This window comes from Passer domesticus, chromosome 7, assembly GCF_036417665.1.
Source record: "Passer domesticus isolate bPasDom1 chromosome 7, bPasDom1.hap1, whole genome shotgun sequence".
Classification (NCBI taxonomy): Eukaryota; Metazoa; Chordata; class Aves; order Passeriformes; family Passeridae; genus Passer; species Passer domesticus.
Genome location: NC_087480.1, coordinates 37,177,164 through 37,203,261, shown reverse-complemented (window position 1 = coordinate 37,203,261; position 26,098 = coordinate 37,177,164). Strand labels below are relative to the sequence as shown.

General features: G+C 37.8%; 1 long non-coding RNA gene across 2 annotated transcripts in view; it reads left to right on the top strand.

The window, feature by feature from the left end:
• The first annotated feature begins 219 nt into the window (after nucleotides 1-219).
• Nucleotides 220-26,098, top strand: part of LOC135304123 (uncharacterized) — a 56,643-nt gene continuing 30,764 nt past the window's right edge. Inside the window, exons 1-2 of one of the 2 annotated variants that reach the window (XR_010365564.1) lie at nucleotides 220-442; nucleotides 24,416-24,515. This is a non-coding gene — a long non-coding RNA (uncharacterized LOC135304123). Of the gene's footprint in view, nucleotides 443-19,150; nucleotides 19,297-24,415; nucleotides 24,516-26,098 lie in introns of those variants that run through there. The other variant, XR_010365565.1, reaches the window with a different exon arrangement.

Genomic DNA, 26,098 nt, shown 5'->3' with positions numbered 1-26,098 from the left:
ATCTTTTTCTACAAGTGTTATATTAAAGTCTGAGTGTGTATTCCAGTCTATTAACTTGCAATAGTTATGTGAACTTTGTCATTACATACTGCTGGTCATGACATGATTATTCCATGAACACTTTGTAAATATTTACCAAGTCTACAGCTGTTGTTTTGTGAGGGTTTTTTGGGTTTTGTTTTTTTTTTTTTTAAGGGAGGAAAAATATCAAAAGAAAAAAAAAGGAGGAAAACAGAAGGACAGCTGTGACAGTAATACATGAGCATTCAAAACAGGCAGGGCCTTCTGAGAGTGTCTGTCATGGCTCTGCTCATTGTCCCCAGCCCTAAGAATGGAAGGGCACATCAGAAATCCCAATGAGGAGGCTCTGCAGAGGAAGAGAGTCTGTTCTGCCCAGACTGATGGGGCAACAGGATTATTTGGAGACCAGGTTCAAAAGATGGTAAGGATGGGCAAAAATTATTAATGTATTAACATCAGAAAAAATGGATTCTTTTAAATGTAATTTTGTTTGTAAAGCAATTTTTACTGGAATCACACTCAATTCAGTATTTTTAAAATACTGAATGAAATGCTCAGCTCGTTTGCAGGTGACACCAGGCTGTGCTAAAGGGTGGGAATGAATCCAGTGGAATGCTGCAATAGGAAAAGGTGTAATGGTCTGAAACCAAAAGAGAGTCATTAAGATTGGATATAAGGAAAAGGCTCTTTATAACGAGGTTGTTAAAACTTTGGAAGAGGTTTTTCCAGGGAAACTGTGGCTGCCCCATCCCTGGAACCATCCAACCTCAGCTTGGGCAGGGCTCTGAGCAGAACAGTCTGGCGGAAGATTTTCCTGTTCACTGAAGGAGGGCTGGAATGAGACCTTTAAACGTCCCTTCCAACCCAAACTATTTTGTGATTCTCTGATATATTTTTAACAAGACTATCTTGGCACTGTCATAAAAACTCTATTTAAGAGAACAGTATCAAATGAAATTTTCCATTTGATTTGACACTGTAGTGACTTTTTTTTGTGACTTTTTTTTTGTAGCCTTATACTCTTCCCTCATCTAAAACAGATCCCTTACTTTCCTTCTAATTTCCTTTCTTGACCTCCACATTAAGTACAATTTTACAATTTCCCTCCTTGACCTGTACAATTTTAAAAGAGACAGAGAAACTCAGCTTCAAACAAAATTGGATGGCAAACTATTGCCAAAGAAAAATTTGCAGAAAATCAAATTCACTTTTAAAATATATAACTGTTTTTTTCTGAATGGGAATATATAACAGGCACACCAAGATTTTCCTGAATCAAGCACAGGAATTTCATAAATCCAGGAGAAAACTGATGTACATTTCTGTAGGATTGATAGCTTCTGGTTTGGGACTCAGGAGCAGTCATGGACAAAGTCCTGATGTTTGGAAGTCCTTGCTCAGATTCTTGAGTTTGACTTGGACTTAGATATGGAAGAATCCAGATCCATGAAATAAAGTGACCAACATTAAAACATAGACCCCAGTGTTTTGAGAGTCTTATGGAAAACCTCAAGACTCTGGAAATATCAAGTTTTTGCAGTGCTCACTGGAGAGCTGCTCTGAATTTAGGAGTGATCTCCATCAGCAGGAATGACTTGAGAAGAAAAGATTTAAGATTAAACCAATAAAAATGTCCAGGTTTTTCTTTTGCCTTGAAATAGTTTTATTTGATAAATTGAGTCCTAAATAACATTTCAAAAAGTGGAATGCTGTGTTTCAACCAAGCCTGTCTTCATGTGTCTTCTGAAAGGAGCTACAGAAAAACCCCAAACTTTTGGGACCTGAGCTGATTGCACAGACATCAATAAAACATTGTCGGTGTCTGAAATGGCAGCACATTTTAGACTTAGGTGGAGCAGATCTGCAAAGCAGCAAATGCCATAAATTCCTTGAGGTCTCTTATTGGAACAGATCATAGGCATGGCACTTTGAGAGAAGCACTGTAGTGCAATTTTTCTTCAAAGGCTGAACATGTTTTCTAACAAAGTAATTAATGTCCTTGAGAAGAAGAAGCCCTAAACCCCCATTTATATGCAGTCAATTACCTCAGGCAATATACTGTGTAAACACTGGAGGTAAACATTGTTCCCCTCTTACAGGAACCTGGACTTTCTCTTTTAAAATGGTTTTACAGCTTGCTGTTTGCATGATCTAAGAATTTTTAGGTGCTCTTTTAAACCCAAAAAAGGGACTTGGTTTTATTTTTGGGTTTGCCAAAAAAACCCCTCTAGGAAAAGCTCTAGACTTAACCTCTCTCTTCCTGTAGTGCTGTTAACTAAAGAGGAAAAGCAGGCACAAGGAGGGGAATTTTCTGTCCTTTGGAGAGAGTGAGAAGGAAATCTGCATAAGCTCTATCACCAGTTGGACTTGTTGTGACAGTTCCTGATAATTAATGTCTTTGCAGAACAGGGATCAACAGGCCGTAAACTTCAGAGATAATCACATCTGTGTGAATTTCAATTTCTAGGGGAGCAGTTGATAATTAATGCTCCTAATAAGCATGAGCAGCTTAGTGAAAGAACAGAGTTTATATTTATAAACAACTTTTTTGTCAGAAAGACTCTCAGCCCTGCTCATGGACCATATCAGCACCTACAAACTGTAGCCAACACTGATGGAGAGAAACTTTTCTAGTTCAATTCTCTAAAGTGTGCTTTTATTGTTTATTTCTCTAACTGCTTTTTCCAACTGCATTTAATTAGCATTGGAAATTAATCACTTCGGAGCTTAAATACTTTTAAGCCAATATGGTTCAGTGAGAACCATTTGTTTGTCACAGTAGATAATTGAACACAACCTTAAAAATAAATTGATGTATTCCTTTAGTTATGTTTTGCACAGATTTGCTGATTGAAATGGTAGATAGGCACAGGCCTCAGTTTTAGACAGTGAAACTGGTCAACCTGTGAAGCTCAGAGACTTCTGGGACACTCATGGCAATGCCAACACTTTCCAGCCCTCACCCAAGTGACAGCAAACTGCAGTTTATCTGCCTTTATTAACACTGAATCTTAACCCATTCTGTCAGGTAATGTGCTTTATAACTCACTGATTTCATTTATCTATTTATTTATTTATCCATCCCTGTGTTAGACAGGGCTTGGGGCACTCTGGGATAGTGAAAGTGTCGCTGCCCATGGCAGGGGTGGAATGAGATGAGCTTTAAGGTCCTTTCCAACTCAGGCCATTCTATAATTCTGAGGTTTTTAATAGTGCTTCTGAGTATAATCTTTAAACTTCTCAGCTCTTACAGCTGGGTGAAAGGGATCAGCCACATTTTAAGAAATTTTGTTTTCAAAGCTTACAAAGGAAAAAGATCCATTTTTTCCTCCCTAAAATGCAGCAGAGTTGCATAATATCTCCTTTTCCTTTTTTTTTTTCTGACAGTTTCTTCAAGCTATCATTCCAAGAGCTGGTATTTTTTATTTTCCTATTTACTGCATGTGCCACTGTGTTGTGCCATTTGAAGAGCTTGGATCCTGTGCTTTCTTAATGCTGCAACCATTGTTTTAACCACAATTCAAGGGTTTAGATATTTTTCTTAAGGAAGTGGAATTTTCCTTCAGGAACAGTTGAACAAAAGCTGGATATTTTGTATCTAATTCAGGAAATATTTGGCACATTCCATTTACTTTAGAAAGATTATTTCCATGGAGACTGTAAATGTACTGGTTCCTTGAGGAGGAAGACACAAAACATCATTTGTAAATCAAAATCGTCTGCAAATGTAAACAGAAATCATCTCTTATGTGTATAGAGCAAAACCAATTAAAGAGTTTCAGCTAATCTCCTCAGGAGCCCAGTCCTTTGGAAAAAAAGCTTTTCTTTTAAGTGTCTAAAGTGGTCACTAACAGCTGGATACACTTTTTGGAGACTCACTTGATGCACAACCCTTGCTCCCAATCCTGTGCTAAGCTGAATGTGTTGCTCTGTGATTTCCTTTGTACAATTGCTCATCACTCCGTGAAAGAGTATTAAATAAAAAGAAGATTTTTAATGCGTCAGAGCCTGCTAATCAGAGCTGCTTTATTACATTTTGGTGGAGTAAGTGTGCTAATGACTGCATAATGTGTTTGCACTGCAATGTGATTTCACTGCAGCTTGTTTGAAAGCTTAATTGTGCCCAGCTGCTTGGTTTGTGTGATGGACATGATGAGCATCAGCTGATACTCAGCGTCTCCCTGCTAATGCAGGGTCCAGGAGGGACTTGGGCTGGATTGTTTACTCCAATTTAGCTCCCACAAAAGGGACTGTGCCATCAGCAGTCGCTGTAACACCTAATGAATTGCTGCTGGGATTTTGCTTTGTGTGCCAATTAAGTGCTGGATGAGCGTGAGCCAGCGTCGGGTTTGTGAAACATTTGTTATGCAGAGTAAAGAAGAGTGTGTTATTCATTGTATTCCATGTTTGTGGGGCTTCTCTTGTGTAGGGTTCTTAAGCATTCTTGGAAATTCTGAAGTATTCATGATCATCAGGACACTGAAGGGAAACTGAGAGGCACTGGAAATGACTATTTAAATTTATGCAACAGAATCTAAAACTAGGTGTAGGTATCCTAAGGTCAGACTCCTGCTTCCAACACCAAATTATTTCCAAGGCCTGGAAAATTCCAGACTTCATGCCAAGGATTAAGCTTCTTGTTGAACTTGATCACCAGAATTAGTCTGAAGATACCCTGTGCCATGTAGAAATACAGTGAAAATAAAACCATAGTTATTTTTTCTTTGCTCTTATGTGGTTTATAAAGGATGAGGAATTCTTGTGTAGCCCAGTGCCCAGGGACAGATCCTGCAGTGCATGTCAGGTTAGCTCTGGACACACCTTAGAATACAGACACATGCTTGTTTGAACCTTGACACAGGTTCAAACTCTTGGGTTTGAGCATTGGTTCAACCTCTTTTCTCAAAGAACCAGATCTACCTGCCTGCTGAAGCACAGCTTCTCCCAGAGGTGTAACTTAATCAGCATAGAAGGATAAGCAACAGTTCAGAGCCATGAAAATGAGCATAAGAAATGCAAGTGTAAAACAAGCCAGATAAGCATCAGTCTGTGCTATAATATATATATATATAAAATACATGTATATATATCAGTCTGTGCTTCTAAAACTTATACTAGATAAATAATTGGGGCTGAAACTAAATGATCTTTAATGTTCCCTTTCCTGCCCAAACCATTCTGGGATCCTAAGGTTGATTCTAATTGCTCAGAAACACTGGATTGGTACAGAGCTACCTGAAAATGCAGCCCACAAAAGTTAAAGGAAATCATAATCACTGTGTATTCAGCTGCTCATTTAACCTGGTACAACTTAGAGGCAACAAATGGAAACTGAAAAGTTTCAGTGCTGATGAGGTATGAGGCAGAACTGCTGCTGTCAGGATATCATTAGACAAGACTTTGATAGCAGCTGCCCATCTCCAGCTGACTGAATTATTCTGGTTCAGAGCTCATCCCGACAGTGGACAAATTTTGCACTTTCTGGAACACCTTTGGGAGGAGAACACAGTGTAGGAGAGACCTCTGAAGCAACTAATAATTAGATTTAAATATGGCACAATCAAAGAGATTTGGTCAGCTATGCCATGAGCGTAGTAATCACTTGATTAGGTTGGCAAGTTAATACAGAAAGTCAGAATTACTGAACAAAAGAGCTCCTTGAAGGGGTGGAATCAGCACAGCTGGGGGCCAGCGAAGCAGTTTAGGTGTTTGTACTCAGGCTATAAGCAGTGTGAGAAATGATGGAGCCACCAGCCAGGGCCTGACACGTTTACAGGAGGGATGTGAGAGGCCCAGACCAGAGCTCTGTGGTGCTGGCCCAAACTTGCCAGATATGCACTCCTTGCTTGGAGTGCCGTGCATGTGTTTGTGTGCAGCAGGGAATATAACCTGCTGCCTTGCTGTATAATTTTTATATTTTTTTGTCACTGTCTGACACGGTCTGTTCTTGCTGCCACCCACCCCAAGGACTTCCTGATGGAAGCCGTGAAGGGATTGTGAGAACAGAAATGATTCCTGTTGCTCAGGGGCATCACAGCTGTGCTGACATGTCCCCTGGATAACAGGGATGGAGGGATTTCTGCTCCAATCTGAGTATTTAATATCAGTTTGATTGTCAGGGGACTGGACACACATTGAAAACCATGTGTAAATCAAAAGCACAAGAGGGAACGGCCTCAGGCTGGGCCAGGAGAGGCTCAGGTTCCACACCAGGAGGAATTTCTCCATGGGAAAGGTGCTCAGGCCTTGGCAGGGGCTGCCCAGGGGGGTGTTGGAGTCCCCATCCCTGGAGGTGTCCCAGGAACACCTGGATGTGGCACTGAGAGCCTGGGACAAGGCGGACATCAGGCACAGGTTGGACTCAATGGTCCTGGAGGGCCTTTCCAGCCTCAGTGGTTCTGGGATTCTTGGAAAAAACACATTAACTCTTTATGTATTGTTCATTCCAATTTCATTCCAATACTATTAATTCACTTCTCAGCCCTGCACAGGACTGGAAGTTTTCCCTCAGATTTTGGTCTCAGTGCAAATTTATTGCCCTGTGGGACCAGTTCTGAAGCTCATTCCAAAGCCAAGAGATATCCACCCATTAACTCAAATCATTAACCCTTTCTGACCCCCTGTGCCTTCAGAAGAGGTCTAGTTTGAGATTCTGCTTTCAGACAATCAGTTCATGGTTGTTATTCTTGCAGCATAACTCATGGGATGTAAATGAGAACTGTCTCTATCTACCTGTGTTGTCTGAGTTTCTTTTTTGCATATTCTAATTGATTAGGTTGAAAATAAATGTCAGTGTTCTATTTGCTTAGGCAGAATGGGGCATATTAATTCACTTATTCTGTAACACTGGTAAATAGTGATGATTTACTTCTCATTTGCATAGGAAAATATTCAAGCAGCTTCTGGCTACCAATGAACACTCTGGGAAGCAGTTGAAAATTATCAGTAGAGCATTTTTTTTTCCTTACTGACAGTTCAAGTGTCACGAGCAAGCACTAATATTTATTGAAACTCAGCTTTAGTGCTGAAAAAAGACGTGCAAGACCTGCTCCATTTCTGTACCTTTTAAAACACTGGCTCTTTGTTCCTTTGTCCTGGCTACGTGTGACATTTTCTTTTTAAAGCTGAAACATGGGAAGGCAAATGTCCCCTGCAGACCCTGGACTAGTCAAAGAGCTGTCTTCTTTTTGTTGTTTCTTCCGGAAACAGTGCTTTGAAAGAAATCACTGTTGTAGAACCAATTAGGTTCTTTAGGTGGATCATTTCTCAGTCACTGGAATAATGAATTCCCATTTGCTCAAAGGGTTGCATTCACCCTTCAGTGGCTAAACAAACAGGAATTCATTGCCACAGCTAGGCAACCAAAATTACTTATGCATTCTTTTCAGAATCTTTCTTTTTTCATCTTTATTCAATTCACCATAAAGATTATTGTTTAATGAGGGGGAAGTTCAATTGGAGCCAAATGAAAAGGCACAAGCCTTCTAAGCCAGAGTATATTTTTCAGAAGTGGCTTATTTGTCAGGCTCTTGCAAATTTGCATTTAGGGTGGATTTCTTTGTTAGTCAAACCACAAATGGAACATTCGTTTTCTGCCTTTTTACAGGATTTCAGTTTACTGGGCACAGAAAGAAGAAACTGGGTTCCTCAAAACTAATAATATAAATTATATATTAAATATACAAGAAATTATAAGATATTGCATTGCCTATTATATATAAATTATATATAATAATGTAAAGTACAGTTTAAAGGTGTTCACAGGATGAATCACCACACTGGTCATCAAACCTTTCTGCTTTTTCCCATTGTGTATTGATAATAACATAATTATCTACTATATCTGCTTTGATTTATGGGGGGAAAAAAGCCTTATGGCTATGTCAGGGTTAATTGAATCATAATCAGTCTTCTTCTGAAAATCAGATTTGCGCCTGAAGTGGAGTCATCTGACCATCTGTAATAGCTGCCTAAATGCTCAAATGAAAATGTAATTGTGGTGTTTGCTTCTTTTCAGCTTGTTATTTCTCCATATCATTTAGGAGCCAAAGTTCAGGGAAGATGCAGTTACCAGAAAGATCACTTTATAACATTTATGTCTTTTGCATCTACCTCACTGCTGAACTTCACAGTAAATCCAGTTAGGGAGAGGAGTTACAGAAAATACAGCAAATTCTATTTATTTTCTAATAAAGGTCAGCCGAATCTTGAAAATTATGAAAAATAACTCTCTGTGTATGGTTTTTGTATGGTTTTATATTGTGTTTCACTCATTGTAATTTAAAAATGTGTTTAGATCATTGCAGTAAATCAAGCTCACAGAGACTTTAGTCCCATTTTCCAGTCAGCCTCTTGGGATATGGCTGCCCCTGCAATGCTCAGCTTAGATAAGGCAGCCGAGCTCCAAAATCTTAGGCACAGCTTAGGTTCCATGGAACCTATACAGGAAAATTCTTAGATACTGAATATCATCACATGGTTTAAGTTTTAAATTAATTCACCTGCAAATTACCTGCCAATATCTTTCAGAAATCAGAGAAATAAACTAAGAAGCTCTGCAGAGAGTGAGTTTTAACTCTGCTACTGTTCTTCTCTAAGAATTGTTTGCCTCTTTGGAAAATTATTTTAGAGATCACACACTGTTGGAAGGAATCTTGTAGAGATGTACTGTGTACTTTCCCATGAGGAAAAAATAAATTATTTTTAAACTTTTAACTTTAACTTTAAACTTAAACTTTAAACTTTCTTTTTAAGCCAATATTTTAAAATTTTAAAAGCATGCCCCACAGGGCAGGAAAGAGTGAATATATGTTTTGCTCACTGACTGGAAGACAGTGACCTTACCTGAGCTTTACCTGAACTCCCACCTTGTGGCCCCGAAGCTCAGAGGGAATTTCACTCCTGTATTTTATAACACCGGATTTTCTCCCCCAGTTCCTGCCTGTGAGCTTTTGCCACTGCATCCTCCTCACCCAGGAGTTCAAGTGTGGCAGGGCCTTGACAAAGTGCGTGTGAGATGCTGTCACCCTTTATCATTGTCATTCTCTGGTTCCACCTCAGTGAATGATTTTACCAAAGTCATTTACGGCGCTAAACAATTTCACAGAGTGGAGCCATTTGCCAATTACATCTTTTACTTCCCCTGCATTTGTTCCCCATCACTTCTTTATGTGAAATGACCCCTTGCTTGGCAGAGGAGTAATTGTTTTCTCAGTAGAGCACCGATCAATGGAGGGCTTCTGCCCTGCACTCCTGATTAAGAATTAGTTTCCTATTGGAAAAAAACAAAAGAAAGTTGATTTCCTTTAAGGTTTTCACTGTTTATTAGTGTGATTGAACTAAGTTAGTAAGAGAGTGTTATGAATCTGGACAGCCCTGCTCCCACATGCAGATTATGCATCTCATAATTTTTACTGATGGGCACTAAAATATCTGGACAGCAGCAGCAGTTGGATAAAAATCTGTGAGGCTAAAAGGTTAAAAATAAAATTAATGACCACAGTGTTTGGTGGAGAGACCATTCCTGTGTATTTTGGTGTTGTTTTCCAACTTTATTTATCTTTCATCCTCTGTTAATCCCTTTTATTTGTGACAGAAAAAAATAATCACGAGGGAAGACTTCTAAATAACACAAATGATAAAATAAAGGGTCCAGGTCAAGGAACAGGCTCTGCTCACTCACCTCCACAGCCAGAAAGTAAGTAGGCTGTGTTCATCCAAAGAATATGAGATACCTTTATCTTGGGAGAATTATTCATTTGTTTTGTACAGTTAATTTTGTCTGAAGCAGTGACTTGAGCAGTTCCTTCCAGAAAGGAAAAACAAAGTAGAAAAATCCCCATTTAGAGCCACACTGGGCATCTTTCTCCTATCATCACTCTATAGCCTAAAAAAATCCCTTTGTACGTTTCTTTGTTCTCTAACTGTACTTTTGTTGTTGTTTGCTGAGGAAATGCTGAAGCCACATCAGAAAATCTGCTCACCTGTTCTGGACATTCTGTAAGAGATATTAAACATATTCCTGCAGGGGTTTTAATGGGAACTGAAAGGCCTAAACAGGCTCCTCCAAGCAAGTCCAAAATCAGTTACTGTGGAAAAAAAAATCAATGGTTAAGGAAGAGTCTAATTTACTACTTTTCAGCACTTTTGTTTGCTCTCCTTTCTTAGGCAAACATGAAATCAGAGAAAGAAAATCTATAATCCACCCAGGCTGGGGGTTTTTGAATCCTGTTTGAAGGCAAATTTGCTGGTGAATTCCAACAAAAGTATGGTACAATATTTTTTTAAAATACTGTGATGAGTCTCATCACTTTTTAAAAGTGGGGGGATTTATTTGAAAAGGTGATAAATACCAAGATTTCATATCTGTGATAATTAACAACACATTTAACAATAGTGGGAGAACAGCTACAACTTTCTATAGAATTTAATATCTTCCCAGCCACTTTGTAGGAGCTCCAATTTCCTTTCTGATATACATAATCAACAAATTGTATTGGTTCACCTGTTATTATATTGTCCCTTCAATATGGATTAAAAAAGAATCAATATCAGAACAACAATACACAAAAAAAAAGGGTCAGGATCAATCATACATTGGCAGTTAACGTTCACTTTACATCTGTGTCCATGTTTGGCTTTTCTTTATCACTGTGAAAACATGAGAAAAAAGGGGTTGAAATCTGAGCTGCACAGACTATCCACGGATACTTTGACTTCAAAGATTCCCGCAAGAATGCAATGGTTTAGTATCATTGCTACATGATTAAAATCCAGTTCTGCAGACTTCAGGAGGAAACCTATGTATAAGTGTATAAAGTCCATGTAAATAACTTATCTGTGCAAAATATATGTTATTATATATAATATATATATATGTTATATATAATATATATGTTATATATAATAATATATTATTATATTATTATAATTATGTTATATTATAATATATTATATAATTATGTTATATTAACTATACATAATGATATAAAGGATAGTTTATATATACTCTATATAGAGTATATATAAGGAGTAGCAGCTGCAGCACGGGGAAAAAATAGTTTGAAATAATTATTTCAAACTATCAAAATAATTTATTTAATATATCATTCAAGGAAGTATTTAACTTTAATGGTCTGAAGTGAAAGTGAAGCAGCTACAAAAGGTGGCTTAGATGGGATATATTGGGAAGGAATTGTTCTCTGTGAGGGTGAGCAGGCCTTGGATCCCTGGAAGTGTCCAAGGCCAGGTTGGACATGGCTTGGAGCAACCTGGGACAGTGGGAGATGTCCATGGCCATGGAAGAGGGGTTGAATTATCTGCTCTTTAAGGTCCCTTCCAACCCAAATTATTCCATGGTTCAAGCTTCATTACCCAGCTTGGTTGGGAATTTGGTACAGGCTGTTTCTGAAGGATAAGTTTGACTCTTTACATTTGTTTCTTGGCAGCAATGCAATAACCAATTTATTAATAATGATTTTTTTTTTTTTTTTTTTTTTGCAAAGAGCATAACTGAATTTGCCAGTGGCAAAAATCAAATCTGTTTTTGGGATAACACCCATGCCACTTATTTTCCATCACATCAAATTACAATGATAATAGGATGGGTCTGAAACGTGTAAGAATAATTAAGTACAATAACTCAGTGTGGTTATTTGGACACTAGTTTTGGTTAAACAGAAAGCCTGAATGACTACAAACATTTTTAGAGGTTTCTAAATAAGCATTTTTAGAAGTATCTCAAGGGTTCTTTCATTTTTTCCTTTTTTAAATTTTTCCCAAATGAAGATTCAGCGTGTTTGGGATATAATTTTGTCTGTCAGGAGGAATTTGTGCAGCAAACTGGAGAGGAAGTGCAGGGAATGGTTTGTAACTGGGCAATGAGAGCATGACTGAGGTCTGGAACACATGGACTGTGAGTTAGACTATTTATGGTGCAGTTTGCAGTAATTTGTGGCTTCTGAGTGTATTTCAAGAGTCACAAATCAAAAAGTATGAAACATCCTTCTATATAGCTGTCAAAGCAAAGCGAATGATATTTAACAGTTCTTTTGACATTCTACAGGAAATCAGTATTTTGGAAGCTTCAGAACATAAGTTTAAAGCTTTACTTCTTACCCATGTTACATAAAAAAAAAGTATAAATAGAATTTTTTTGTTTAAAAAGAGTAGAATAAGAATTTGTGCAAAAGGTAAAAAATTCCTACAGCATATTCAAGCAGTAGGAACAAAGCTGAGGTTTTTTTTAAACTTATTCAAAAAAATATTCGTTTTGTCATTATATGAACAATGCATAGCATTGTTGAAGAGCTAACAAATATAGGATAATACAGGATATATAATACTCTTTTAGCTCATGTTAAAAGTGTACTTTTATTATCTGAGATTATCTTAATGAATTAAATTTGTCTTCTAGATAATGGGAGTCTAAACTGATGTCAGAATTATGAAGCTCAACTAAATATTACCCTTCTGGAATAAGTAACTTCATTGGTGGCTGCTCAAACATGGACAAATCTTATCTTTCTTATCCTTTAAAAAGAATTTCTGGAGAAAATGTTGAAGTATTAACTTTCAATAGTAAAATCATTAAAATATTTTCAAACATTTTGAGTTTAAATATTTGGAATTGTTAAGCTTGATGGTCACTGAAGCGCAAATTGAAGGTTTTGAGGAAAGGGAATAAAGAGTTTCCTTGGGAGATTGAAAGGAATAAATGGACAAATGTTGGGTCTGGGAAAAACTGCCTGGGATTTTGGTTTTTGTGGGTTTTTTTGTGGTAGTTTTTTCTTTAATTTCTATGAAGATGCAGATGAAAAGATTTATTATAGAGAATGCTTAAGTATTGCTCAAGGTAGAAATAGGAAAGCTGTAACTTTGTGTCTCTTTTTTCAAGATTGCATTTCAAAAGAAAAAAAAGAAAAAAAAAAGCACATCAGGTTCTTATGAAAGGATGATAAATTAGATAACTTTAAAGGCGAGCTAAAAATCGAGATCTGGGGGTTTTCCCACCTCTCTTTTCACGTGAATCCCTGGGTGCTCTTGCTGCATTTGTGCTGGGTCAGTGGTGACAGCAGCAGGACTAATGAGCACAGTGAGGTGGGTACAGAGCATGGGGGTGTTGGTTTTTGGTCTTTATGGGGTTCTGTTTCCTCTTGCTGAGGCAGTGCCTGACCCTTCCCCAGCCCCACCCATGCACCAGATTTCCTTTATGCTTCTGTGGCCTTAACTTTGACCCCCAAAGCCCCATCACAATGAATATAAAAGCCTAAAACGTGGCAGATTCTAATGACTGTTGGTTTTATAAGAATGATCTTAGTGACAGAGGGTTTGAGGATTCTTTCTAATCCCATGCAAAACTACTCAGTCCTGTTGAGAGAAAAGCATTTGATTTCACGTTTTGTGTGTTTAACACTATAAATTCTTATTTTGTTCTGTTTTCCCCCTGGTATTTGGCTGTAAGCTTAAAAGGATATCTGTGTAAATATGTGTTCCTTTAAAAAAACCCCCAAACCTGCAGACCTTTAGGAGGGGTTAGTGAGAGAAAATCTGCAGCTTCTCTGATGATTACAAGCAAGAAGCTCCAAAGCTCTTTGGCTGTTGTCCTTGTCTCTGCTGAATGTTCTTCCCTCTGGTGAGCACAAAGAGAACTGGAGCTGAACTAGAAGAGGATTTGATAGAATTTCAGAATTTATTAGCTGGGCTGTCTGGAAAAGCAAAGTGAAGGGTGAGAGTATCCTCAGTCTGTATTAAATTGGGTCTTTTGATAAAGAAAAAAAATCCTAAACTTACACAAGCTCCCAGGAGAGCCAATAGTCCAATAATTAGAGCATGTGCCTCAATAAGGATTCAAGTCTCTGTCCCATTTGCTTTAAAGCAAATACACCCATTCAGAAAGTCCACATCCACAGGAACCCTCCATACTCCCACCACGGTTCCACTGAAAACTGTTCTTCCCAGAAATCCCAGCCACAACTTGCGGTGAAAATGTCACTGAAATCAGACAATTCCACAGACTGGTTTGACACTTTGGTAATGTCTAAAACAAATGAATATGTACATAAAAATCACCACTGTGTTTTTATATAGGTATTCTTGTATTTTAAAATATTTCAACTTTACAATTAATTTCCACAATGGCTTCAGTTACTTTAATTTGTATTGTCAGCTGGATCCCAGCTCCTTTAGGACAGGAATTTTTGGGTTATATGTATGTACACTGAGGGTTTTTTGTGAATTGCACTATCATTCATTAAAATCCCTTATCTCCATTGCTGAAGTACAGATGATACAATCAATCAAGGAGTTTATTAGAGATTATTATGATAAAGTCTAATTTAATTGGGCTCACTTGAGCTGGTTAAACACTCACAATGGGGAGAGGGAGAGGAAGGTGGGAAGAGTTGTCTTTTTTCAGGGAAATGGTGTCTGCTATTCTACCTGGTTTTGAAACTGATGCTTCCCCAGCATAGCTACTAAAATGCAGATATTGCTGAATGAATAATAAAATAGATGTCATATTTCTGCTTTTGGGAATTAGTGTGTCTTTTCAAGTACATGTTAGCTATAATGAGGCTAAAGATTAAAACATTAATACCCTGGTTTTCCTTTCAAATAAATCAAAGATACCCATTGACTTACAAAAATCCGGCTTTTAAAAAATCCTTTCAAGCAGGAGGTTTGTGGAAGCTTTTCCTGTGATGTTGCTTGGTAGAAGATCTGGCCTAATAGAAGGGAAAGCTATTTAATGTAAGTAACTACTTGTCTTTGAAATTCAAATTGGGAGTCTCAGTTTCCCCCATCGCTGCACTGTTTGTTTCCAGCTCTCAGGGGAAATGGGCACCAAGTGGAGGGCAGGTCCCTTTTCGGCTCATTTCTGGCTTTGACAGGTGAAAAAAATAACCATGCTCTTTTTGAAAGGCTGGAATTTTCAAACCATTAGTTCTAATATGTTGTATTATAAATAATAGAATGGGGTTTTTTGTTACCATAGAAAAATGAAGTACATTAATTTTTTTTTCATTTTTTTAGGCCTGGTTGTTTTAAAGATATCTGAAGATTGTTATTTATTCTGTGTGACTTGTGACATGGCAATTACAGATGACTGGATGCCAGAAACTCCTTGAAATTACTGTCAAAGCCTTGAAATTACTGTCAAGATTTCACATCTCAGGACTGTTTCTTGGAAGAGGTGGTGGAAAAGGCTCCTCAAGATGGTGTGAAATCACAAATATCACAGTGACTGAAAGAAGTGGGACACTGTGTTGCACAGAATTGAGAAAACAATATGAAATGAAACTTCTGCAAACACATTTTGAGGCTGAAAGGATGGGGATGGTTGTAGATGGGGATGGCAATTGTTAGCAAATCTTACCATGGATCCTCTTGTCTACATAAAAAATATTAATCAGTTTTCTTCCAGAGGGTACCTTGTCCAGTTATGAACAATTCTACATTGACCAAAAACAGGGAGTGAGCAGGAGCAAGGGTTAGCTCAATGCACAGATGGGGCTTTTCCTTTCTCCACAGTCAGAAATTTTGAATTTTCAGGGTCATGATGATCTTTGTTGTTTGATTTTTGCACATGGAAAACAGGGATGTAAATTCTTATGGGAGCAAATCCCACAGGAGTCCATTTTCTTCATGGTGGAAAAAAGCCATTTTTTATCCAGATAGCTCCTTTTAATATGGTGTTACAGACTTTATGTGGGACTCCAATTGGTCTGTAGTTTTCTTGCCAATTACTTTTATTGGTTAGTAACAGGTTGTTATCCTGTATTGATTGTCACTCAAACTCTGGGTGTCTACATGCAGGGACAGTTGTTAAAGATAGTTTTCATTTTTCTATCTAACAGTGTAAAACCAGTTTATACAGGTGCTAGTTGTTTTATTCCTATACAGGAATAGTGAATCCACCTCTATTTCTGGACCCATCCAGCTCCACAGGAAAGTTGGATACAGAGGCAGAAGATGCTGGAGATGCTTCTTTTCCTGAGATTTCCTGAGCTGCTTCTCAGATATTTCCACAGGGAAGGAGGAATGCCTGGGGCCAGGGGCTGAGGAAAGGATGGCTTTGGTTGGCTTCCAAGTGCTGGACATTTAAAAAGGAGAGATAAAAAAGGATAAAAGCATGGAAAAGGAATATCTGCATCCTATTTTGCAGCACTCCAGCTCTGTCATTTACTTTAAGCCACTTTGCTTATTTAAATCCTTTTTATGACTTCTTTTCTTTCATTAGGAATGAATTTTGCGCTGCCAAGACATTTGAACTGTCTATGGGAATAGGCAGTGGAAATATGGGAAAATCTGCCTATGGAAATATGGGAAAGTCTTCATTCCAGGCTGATTCCATGTGGCTTGAGGGGCAGGTATTTATTGCAGTGGGCCTCCCAGGATAACTCTGGGCATGCTCCATGTCCTGACTGTGCACCAGCCTCACAAGGGCTTCCCTTCATCCCTTTTCCCATGAAAAGCTGGGCCAGAAGCAGCTCCAGCCACTTTAAATGTGTTCTGTCCTATCAACTGTTCCCAGTCTATGTGATGTGTTTATTTTATATAAACTTGGTGTAATAATTTATTACAGAGAAGGATTCATTCTTCATGACCCCATGTGAAAAACTGGATATTAGTGCTGGGGGAATTCCATGATGGTGTCATAGTATTACAAGAGAAAGGAAGTAAAAAAATTAAAGATAATTAAATAATTTTTTTAAAAAATTAAAACAACATTTACAAATAATGTAAGATGAAAAATTAGGAAGAAAACTATTTATTTTCATTTGTGCTGAAAATTATGCCAATCAAAAATGTCATCACCAGTTTTCCACTGTAAGAAATGTGGTACAAAATTTAAACACAGCAAAATTAATTGACTGTAAATTTAGAAATGGTGGAGTTTTTTAATAGTAATCAATTAATCAAGGAGCCATCAATTGGGTTGAATTCATGGATTTTAAAGAATATTTTACAATATCATAACAGCCATGTGTTGTATACAGAGAAAACCTCAACAATAATAATAATAACAAGTAGTATTTATCTGGAATTAAATTCCTATTTGGCAGTAAACCACCTTTGCTATTGAGGTACACAAATAAAAGACAGTAAGGCATAAAAAATAATTAGCTTGTCAATAAATCTGATGATGTTCATCAGATTTCAAAATAGGAAATTTTAAAATCTTTAATTTAAAATATGCAACATAATCCTGGCAAGTTCCACATTATAGACATGTGATGGGCAAAGCAAAAGTCCAGATCAATGGTTCAGGGGAGAATAAAGCCCTTTCAGACCCCTGCAAGGTGTCACAGTTCCAGTGACATTTCACAACACTGACATTAAGGCTCCTTTACCATATTTTCAGGGATTTTACTACTTTCTGTGATTTAGATCCTTCCAAGTCTTAGCTCATCCTTAGGCTGAGGAAACACCTTGTCAGTTTGCAGACTGCTTAATTTTTAGTGACTCAAAATTGATGCCTTTTTAGTGGCTATTTTGGAGGGATTTTTCCACCACCTTTTAACAAAAAATGGTCATAACCCAAGGGGATCAAATTGTTTTCTTATTCTGGCAGACAAAAACATCAGCTGATTTACAGAGAAATCATTTACTCTCCCCAACATGGCAGCTGTTTTGAAGGATGTGAATACAAACCTTTCTTCTGAAAAAGCAATTTGATGAAATCTGCAGCAGTGAAGCAAACTTCAGTCTGATCTTCTCAGGTCACTGTTTGCTGCCTCAAGGTGTTATTGCAATCTGGAGGAACCACTCTAAACCAAGGTACCAAATTGATTCAGGTTAAAACCCCCTGCTTATCCCAAATGTTATTTTTAATCTAGATAACTTCTTTTCTATTTCTTTGGTTCACTTTTTTCTTGTGTCAGGGGATTTTTCCTATTTTTTTTATATTTAACTGGTGAGTAATGAGGGATGTGCCTTCAGTTCAGGGTGAAAATGACTGACTGGCAAGAACCCATAGAAGTGAGTTCAGAAAATGCCTGAATTGCTGAGCCCAGAACCTCTTCAAACACCACCTTGAAAATCCTTTTTCATAATTATTGTACCTATCTCTGCACACACACCTATAAATATAAACAAACCACAGAGTGGTAACAACCAATTATATTACTCCTAGAATAAGGCTGATGAATCTCCACCAGATTTTATTTATGTAAGCTAGGAAGATTGTTAAGAACTTATGTATCAATCAATTTTATTTTTCATTTTCCCCTTTTTTTTGGGAAAAAACCCTAATTTTTTCAGCTGGGGAATCAGTAAAGTAAAAGAAGCCATCAGATGCTTTTAGGTGGGAGAACTTCATTTAATTCTCCACCTGTAGATGAAGTTGCTTATTTCAGCCACTTAAAGAGGGACTCAGGATGCAAAATCCTGTTGCCATCTCTGTTGTTTTGCCTTATTTCCTCTCTTTGTGTCTTGACAGTCGTTGCCTGTATTAAATTATTGATTTTATCATTAAAACAAGTTTCTGTGTGCCACAGAACCAGCAAATCAGCAACAGAGTGTAAATTCCGGCATTCTTTTTTTATTTCTCAGTGCATTGCATTTTTAAAATTATACTCTGTTTTATACTGAATTTTTCCTTTTCAGCTCAGTTTTTTATATAATCCTCTCTCCATGCATGCTATTAATATTTTCTGCTCTCAGTAGCTTGAGGTTTTGCATTCTTTTCTGGCCTGTCTTCAATTAATTGTGAATTTTCTTCATTCCCTCCTGGCTGCTATTTTTCCAACCACGTAAGAATCCCTGATTACAATGAAAGTGTGCAGCAGTGAATCATTGCTCCTGTCACTGTTGAGTCTATTCTCACTCTGCTAAATATCCCAATTTTTATTTCTGGGTTGATCCTGGAATTAGTTACCCACAGCTGACTCTCAGCTGAAATCAGCATTCCAGTCCCTACCATCAAACCTTTCCTTCATCCATTTCTTCCTTCCCAGAAGGAAATTTATGCCATTATAAATCTGAAATCTTCTCAATGCTAAGATGAACCTAATGCATTCTCGGTCCTTTCTTTAAGGTCAAACACTTTGAATAATAAATGAAGTAGATGAAAACAACAGGAGTCTTGGTGATGGGGAATTCAGTCCTTTCATCATGAATTCCACTTCTCTTCAAATGAAATTTAACATTTACCGTGAGAAAATCAAATTCATACTGACCATAATTTATAATCGCCTTTGGATGTATTATTAATGGCTTGAAAAAGTTCACCAAGTCAATTCCACAAGAGTTGTACTGGCAAAGAGGAGGAAAGAGGTAAGGATTAACAGCTACTTTATATTTATCAAATTAAAACTTGATAATAATGCCAGCAGAACATGTCATAAATAACTCAGTTAGAAACAACTAAGTTCTTATGTATTGTCATCATTCCAACCCAAATATTCTGTGAAAATTAAGGACACTAATTTTTCACATTTCTTAAAAGATGACAGACTGGAAAAGCAGATTTCTCCCAAGCAAATTCCCACTGGTATTTTCTTAGAACAGTAATAATTTCTTGCTTGAGCATGGGGTTCAACATTTCAGAAGTATGGGCTTTGAAATGGATTGGATCCTTGGGAAGAGCCCTGAGGATAAAATTGGGATCCAGGCCTTTGGCTTTTTTTTTAGATATCTGTGCTCCCTGCCCTCCCTCCTGAATGTTTAGGAACTCTGAACAAATACAAGATATTTGGAAGATAATGAGGATGACAAAGGATCTGTAGAATTTTCTGTTTCACAAGACCAAAAGAATCAAAACATCAGCAGAACAAAAATGTCATTTTCTGCTCCTTTGTAGATTTTGTCTCAGCTTTACTCTTGGGGAACAAATATCTTAATAAGCAAAATCTTCAGTCTCTTCATAAAAGTCTGCATTTTCCAATTGCTTTAAAAGGACCACTTTAAATCTTTTAAATCATACTCCTTCAGGCAGCATCACACCATGATTCAAACCATCAAACTTTTCAGGATAATTATATGTTAAATGTGATTTTTTTAAAAATCATTTTGCTGCAGCAGAGTTCAGTTTAGTATAACTGCCTTTATTCTGAAAAAAACCCACAAAACACCAAAACTGTGCCATTTAAATGTCTCAGCTTATGAATGTTTTTTTCCACCAAAAATTGTCTGTGTTACAGTTCTGTTTGCTGATGACCAGTGGAGTATGAGGAAGGTTTGTGGTGTAGCACAAAGCAATGGGTAGAATTGTCAAATAACTTAAAATCTCTCTGGTCTGTCATGTCTAAAATAGTGCAGAAAAGGAGCTTCTCTGCAGTTCTATGCAGGTTAATGCATTATATCCATAAGTATATTTAATAAAAAATAATTTAATAGCATCAATATATTTTTTGTCATAGATAAAAAAATTGAAAGGTCTGCTAATTATCTAAAAAAATTGGGGAGGAAGAGAGTAGGTAAGGTATTTTAACAAGAAGGTATTGGAACTTTGTAATAACATATGTTTTCTTACTTCTAGGTTGTAAGTTTTGGTATAATGTAGAGCAAATAGAAAAGTAGGGAAGTCTTTTCTGTGATTATAAACATGGTAAATGCTGCCCCTGCAAAGAGAAGAAATTGAGATTTTTCTACAGATCTCAGAAATTCAGGTCAGATGTTGGTATTTTGAAGACAAAGCAAAATGAAAATAGAGAAAACAGAACTGAAGACATAACATGCAGCTCTTTTTTCTGCCATTCTCATTCCTTGCAGTCTTGCCTCTAGAGACAAACACTTGTCCAAGGACTTTATCACCTGCTAGGCAAGATATTGAATTTAATTTTATTTCTGGTCTTTGTTTCACAGGCAATATTGCAACAAGAAATGCCTTGCTCACTTTATCCAACTTACCCGAGCTTTTGGCACATTGTTTGAGGTTTTTTTTGTGGTGTATCAACAAATATTTAAACAAATTAAGAGCAAGGCAACAGAGGAAAAGGGATGCTGGAAGCAGTAATATCAAAGTTTACATTCCAGGGTTTTCTTCAGGATTCTATTTAAGCAAACAGGAATTCAGATCTGGTCTCCTCTTTAGATTTTCCAGATTAAAATGTGTTTTTAAATCACAAAAGCTTAACATATACCCCAAGATCACAGGGCAGAGTGGGAAAACAAGGATGAAAGGAGATGTCACCTTATTCAGTTAATCCCTGTTGTCATATTGTTATTTGAGCAAACTTTGACTTGATTTGCCAAAAAGCAATTAAATGTAAAAGGAAGGAAATCCTTTTCTCACATTTTAATTTCTTTTTTATGCATTCATAAAAGTGTCCTGAGCAACTCTCTCCAAATGACCCTGCTTGAGTTGGGGACAGGACCAGGTGAACTCTGAAAGTCCCTTCCAACCTCAACCATCCTCTGTGATTCTGCACTTACTTATTTTATATCAATTTTAGGCCACAAATTGAATTACTTAGTTTGTCCTTCCTGCTGGTGATGAATTAAGAATGAACAATTTCAAAGCTATCTCATATTCCTTCTCTTAATCCCTCTTAAAAAAAAAATAAAAGAAAATAACATTTTGGCATGAAGTTGCGAAAATTCAAAGGCAGTTAAGCTGTTGCAGGTCCAGATTGCATCCTATCAATCAAATTAAATCCTTGATTTCACAGCACACCCAGTTTGGCAGCAATATCCTGCAGGATAGCCCAGCCCTGCACTGCAGGATGCCAGCACAGTTCTGGGTTGAGCTATGCTTGAAAAATCTTCTGGATGTAAAAATCCCACAAAATTGCTGGAAATTGGTTCTTTCTCTCTTTTTTTTTTTTTTTTTTTCCCTGAAATTATATATAATTTTCCTGGAATAGTTCATATGGAGGGGCAGTGGTGGTGGACAGGATGAAGGGTGGGATACACAAAGGTTCATGAAGCAGGAATAACAATAATCTCTTCTCTCAGTATTCCCCTTTCCTGTTTCTTTCTGTCTTTACCTCTCTCTCCAGCATGGTCACATTTAAGATGTTCACATCTTATTTAATCAGTGTGGGAAATGGATTTATAGAAATTTCTCAAAGCCTGGCACAAGGCTCACACATCTGAATGCAAACCTTGAGATACGACATGCTGACTTAGAGATGCCATGGAATGGGACAGACATTGTTGAAATGTCTGAGAAATGGAACTAGAAAAAAGTTTCAAAGGGTGGCCTTGCAAAAAAAGACTGGATATTTTGGAGAAATAGAACTGTGAAAGTTGCATTGTAATAATTTTAGATGATTGGCTTTAAGGCATTTACAGCATGGCGTGGCTAAAGCTGATAGGCCAAGAAACACTTGTAGTGTGCTGTAATTAGGAAATAGTTGGCTTCTGATTGTGATGGTGTGAATTATAACATCTGTATTGTTTCACCCTTCTCATGAGACTGAAAATGGAATAAAAGTTTTTAAAATGCCTCTTAGCTGCCCCATCTCTGGGTCAGAAGAGGGCATAGTCCGACAAATCCTGATATGGAGCTCCACAAATTCTGCTCTGTGGTGAGGCTCAGAACAGCACCAGCATCACAAATTCACAATGATCCCAGAGCTGTGGGAGCTGCATTTCCTCTGTGGAGATGAAGCTGCTGAAACCTGAGCTCTGGCACTGGACTGACACATCATTAGGATCCCTCACACCCGTGGGCTGCACAAGGCCTGGCTTAGCTGTCAGCTTTTCCTCTCCTTGTGAAGCTTTGCATCAAATTGGGAGCAAAGACCTTAAAAATGTGGTATTTGCTTTGGCAGAGGATTTCCACACGGCTCAGATCAGCAGTGTCTGAGTGTAACAGGGGACAGGTCACCTCTGCTACTCTTGCAGCCTTTTTTTTCTTTTTTTAATGGGAAGTAATAGAGCTAATCCTGCTATAAAATTGCTGAGTATATCTGATTATTAATTATGTTTTTAAAACAGGCATAAAAAGAGAAAGGTACCTGTAATTGCTTCTCTGCACATGTGCTGTAATTACCACAGGATATAAAGAATTTTAGAAATCGGACTTGGAATGTGGCACTATATTCCAGCATGGAGCATAGCTACAAATGCAAAGCCTGCCAGTCCTCCATTCCTTCATAACCTTGAATAAATGTCAAAACTCATACCACACTACAGTTCTTAAAGGAGATAGTAGGCAAATGCTCAGAGGAGATGCAGGTCAGGATGGTTTCCCAACCAAATCCCTCTTTCTTGAGTCTGATGTGTGGAAAAATATTCCTTGTCAAAAATGGCCTTTGTGGTCCTATACGAGGCAAAACTGACTGGGATGAGAAGCTGTGGATATTTTTGAGGGCAGAGTTAGATGGGATATTGGGAAGGAATTGTTCCCTGTCAGGGTGGGCAGGCCCTGGCACAGGGTGCCAAAGAAGCTGTGGCTGTCCCTGGATCCCTGGAAGTGTCCAAGTTTAGGTTGGATGGGGCTTGGAGCAACCTGGGGTAGTGGAAGGTGTCTCTGCCTATGGTAGGGGTGGCACTGGATGGGATTTGAGTCCCTTCCAACCCAAACCATTGTGAGTTTCCGTGATTTTGAACCCATGTAAGCATGCTCTGGAAAGAACACACAGTACCCCAACTCTTGCAGACCCTTTGGCTCTACTGTAAATATTTATGTGAACACCACCTACTTTTTTGTTTCCTTAAATTGACAACGTGACAAAAACCAAACTCTGGGAAATCCCAGGAGGCAGAAGTTGGGGTTAGGGTTAGTATCACAGCTGTCACCCAGAGACCCATTCAGACCTGGGACGCATTATGTGCTCACAGGGGATCTTGGTTCATCCCAGAGTGGAAAAATGGCCCAGCAGATTCCAGCAGAAGAGTGGCACAAGGAAAACAAAAGTCTGTCCAGAAACAGGGAGGAGAGAGCCCCCACATTTCTGCTTTGAAACTCTATTAGAGGCCTGAAATTCTTCAAAATTATGTTTAGATGTTCCTCATCGTGAGGAACATCTGGAATGGGCAGTTTGGTCTCTTTGCCATGAAGATCCTTGCAGCTTCCCAAATGGACCTGGAACAGGCAGGGGTTGGGCTGTGCCCCCAGGAACAGGGACAGGAGGAGAGGGAACGGCCTCAGGCTGGGCCAGGGCAGGCTCAGGTTGGACACCAGGAGGAATTTCTCCATGTGAAGGGTGCTCAGGCCTTGGCAGGGGCTGCCCATGGAGGTGTTGGAGTCCCCATCCCTGGAGGTGTCCCAGGAAGGCCTGGATGTGGCACTCAGTGCTCTGGGCTGGGGACATGGTGGGGATCAGCTTGGACTCTTTCCCAATCAATCCCTAATTGATTCTGGGGTCCTGTAAGTTTGGGGAGGACTGTTGAGTTTAATTAATTCAGCTGTTTAAAAACTTGGAATCTGTGAAATTTCTCCTGATGATATCAAGCCAGGAATTACCACCAAGGGTAATTAGCTCTTGTTTGTTTTTTCCTTCAGAAACTGTCTGACAAAATGCTTCCACCACATCCTTGGAGTTTGGGGCAGCCAGTGTGCAGCCTCAAACTGTGCTGATAAACAATGAAATAAAGCTAAGGAGGTAAGAGTTCTCCTTAAAACCATGAAGCATTACCTTTAAGCTTTTTTTTTCTACCATTTCTTTTCACTCCATCATGCTTCCAATACTAAGCCCAAGACAGAAATACACTACCTGAAAACACTTAATATCAAAGAAAATAGAAACTTACTCTGCCATTTGATTTTTGATCACAGGCTACAAAGACTGCTGCTGCTTTGTGTGATAAATCTGTGATAGCTCAGCCACTCTTTCCAGTCTTTAAAACTGCAATTCTTTTCCATGTAGACTTTTCACATCTCATCTAAAACCACAGCAAAGCAAGGAATTTGGTCTTTAATAGCCAGGGTCTATTTGTAAACCCATATGCATGTATATATATTTTAATTTTATGTATTTATATTTTAATATTTGAAATATATTATATTATATATAATGTATGTATTTATGTTTCAATTATATTTTTTATATTTAATTAATTATATTTCATAATTAATAATGTAATATGAATCACATTATACAATATAATTACATTATACAATGTAATATATATTGTAATATTTATAATGTAATATATATACATTATATAATTACATTATACAATAATTATAATTACATTATACAATATAATTAATTATATTTAATAATTTTATAATTTATTTAATTATATTTTAAATTTAATTTTAATTTTTATAGATTTTTTTTTTTTTTACATGTGTACACTGTTGTGATTCCTGGTGGTAAGACTGGGATGGCCAGTCCAAGGGCACTCTGCCATGACCAGATGAGAGTCACACATTGTTCTCCTGCCCTCTGAGGATCCCAAATTGTGTTTTCATCACGCTGCACCAAAAGCAAAGGTGTCTCTGCTCACTGCTCATTCAGCTCCTGAACTGGAGCTTCCTAATTCATCCACTGACAGTTGATATGCTGGGTACAGATAAGCAAAACCCTCCAATTCTGTTACTGTAATAATAAATCTCAGTGCCAAACCCCAATCTTCGCTCCTGCATGGTATTTTATGATATTGCCTTTCTGTCTCCTTGATGAATAAGCCAGGACAGTCTCAAAGGAATGGTACTTTGAGAGGTTTTTTTCCTCACAGAACCCTAGATTTTCAAAATATGCTGAAACAACACACGCATTCATCTTCTGGCAAGTTTCTTCTCTTTAACTAATGCTGGCAATTAACTGAAACCTTCATGTAAGAGGCAACAGGTCACTAAAGATTAATAGAGGTTTATATTTCTGAGGGGAGATGGATAAAAAAATGACTTTGGAAAACCTTTTGTGAACATGATTTTATTTTTAGTTGTGTTGTTTGTTTAGGGGAGGGGTTTGTTCTGTTGGGGTGGGGTTTTTTTGTTCTTTGCTTTGTTTAGTTTTTATGCCTGGGCATAGTAAAAAGTCTCTATCAGGTAGGTCACCACATGTTAAAATGTAGTTTTTAGAGTTCTTACTAAGCCTCTTTAAGAGTTTCAGTGTTATCAGCAGGTTTCCTCTATGGTTTATGCGACAAATCTTAACAGGGACTCTTGGTGCCAATTTATGAGGGATTTTCACAAGGCTGACACAAAGCAACTGCAAAATTCAGAGTTTCACAATAG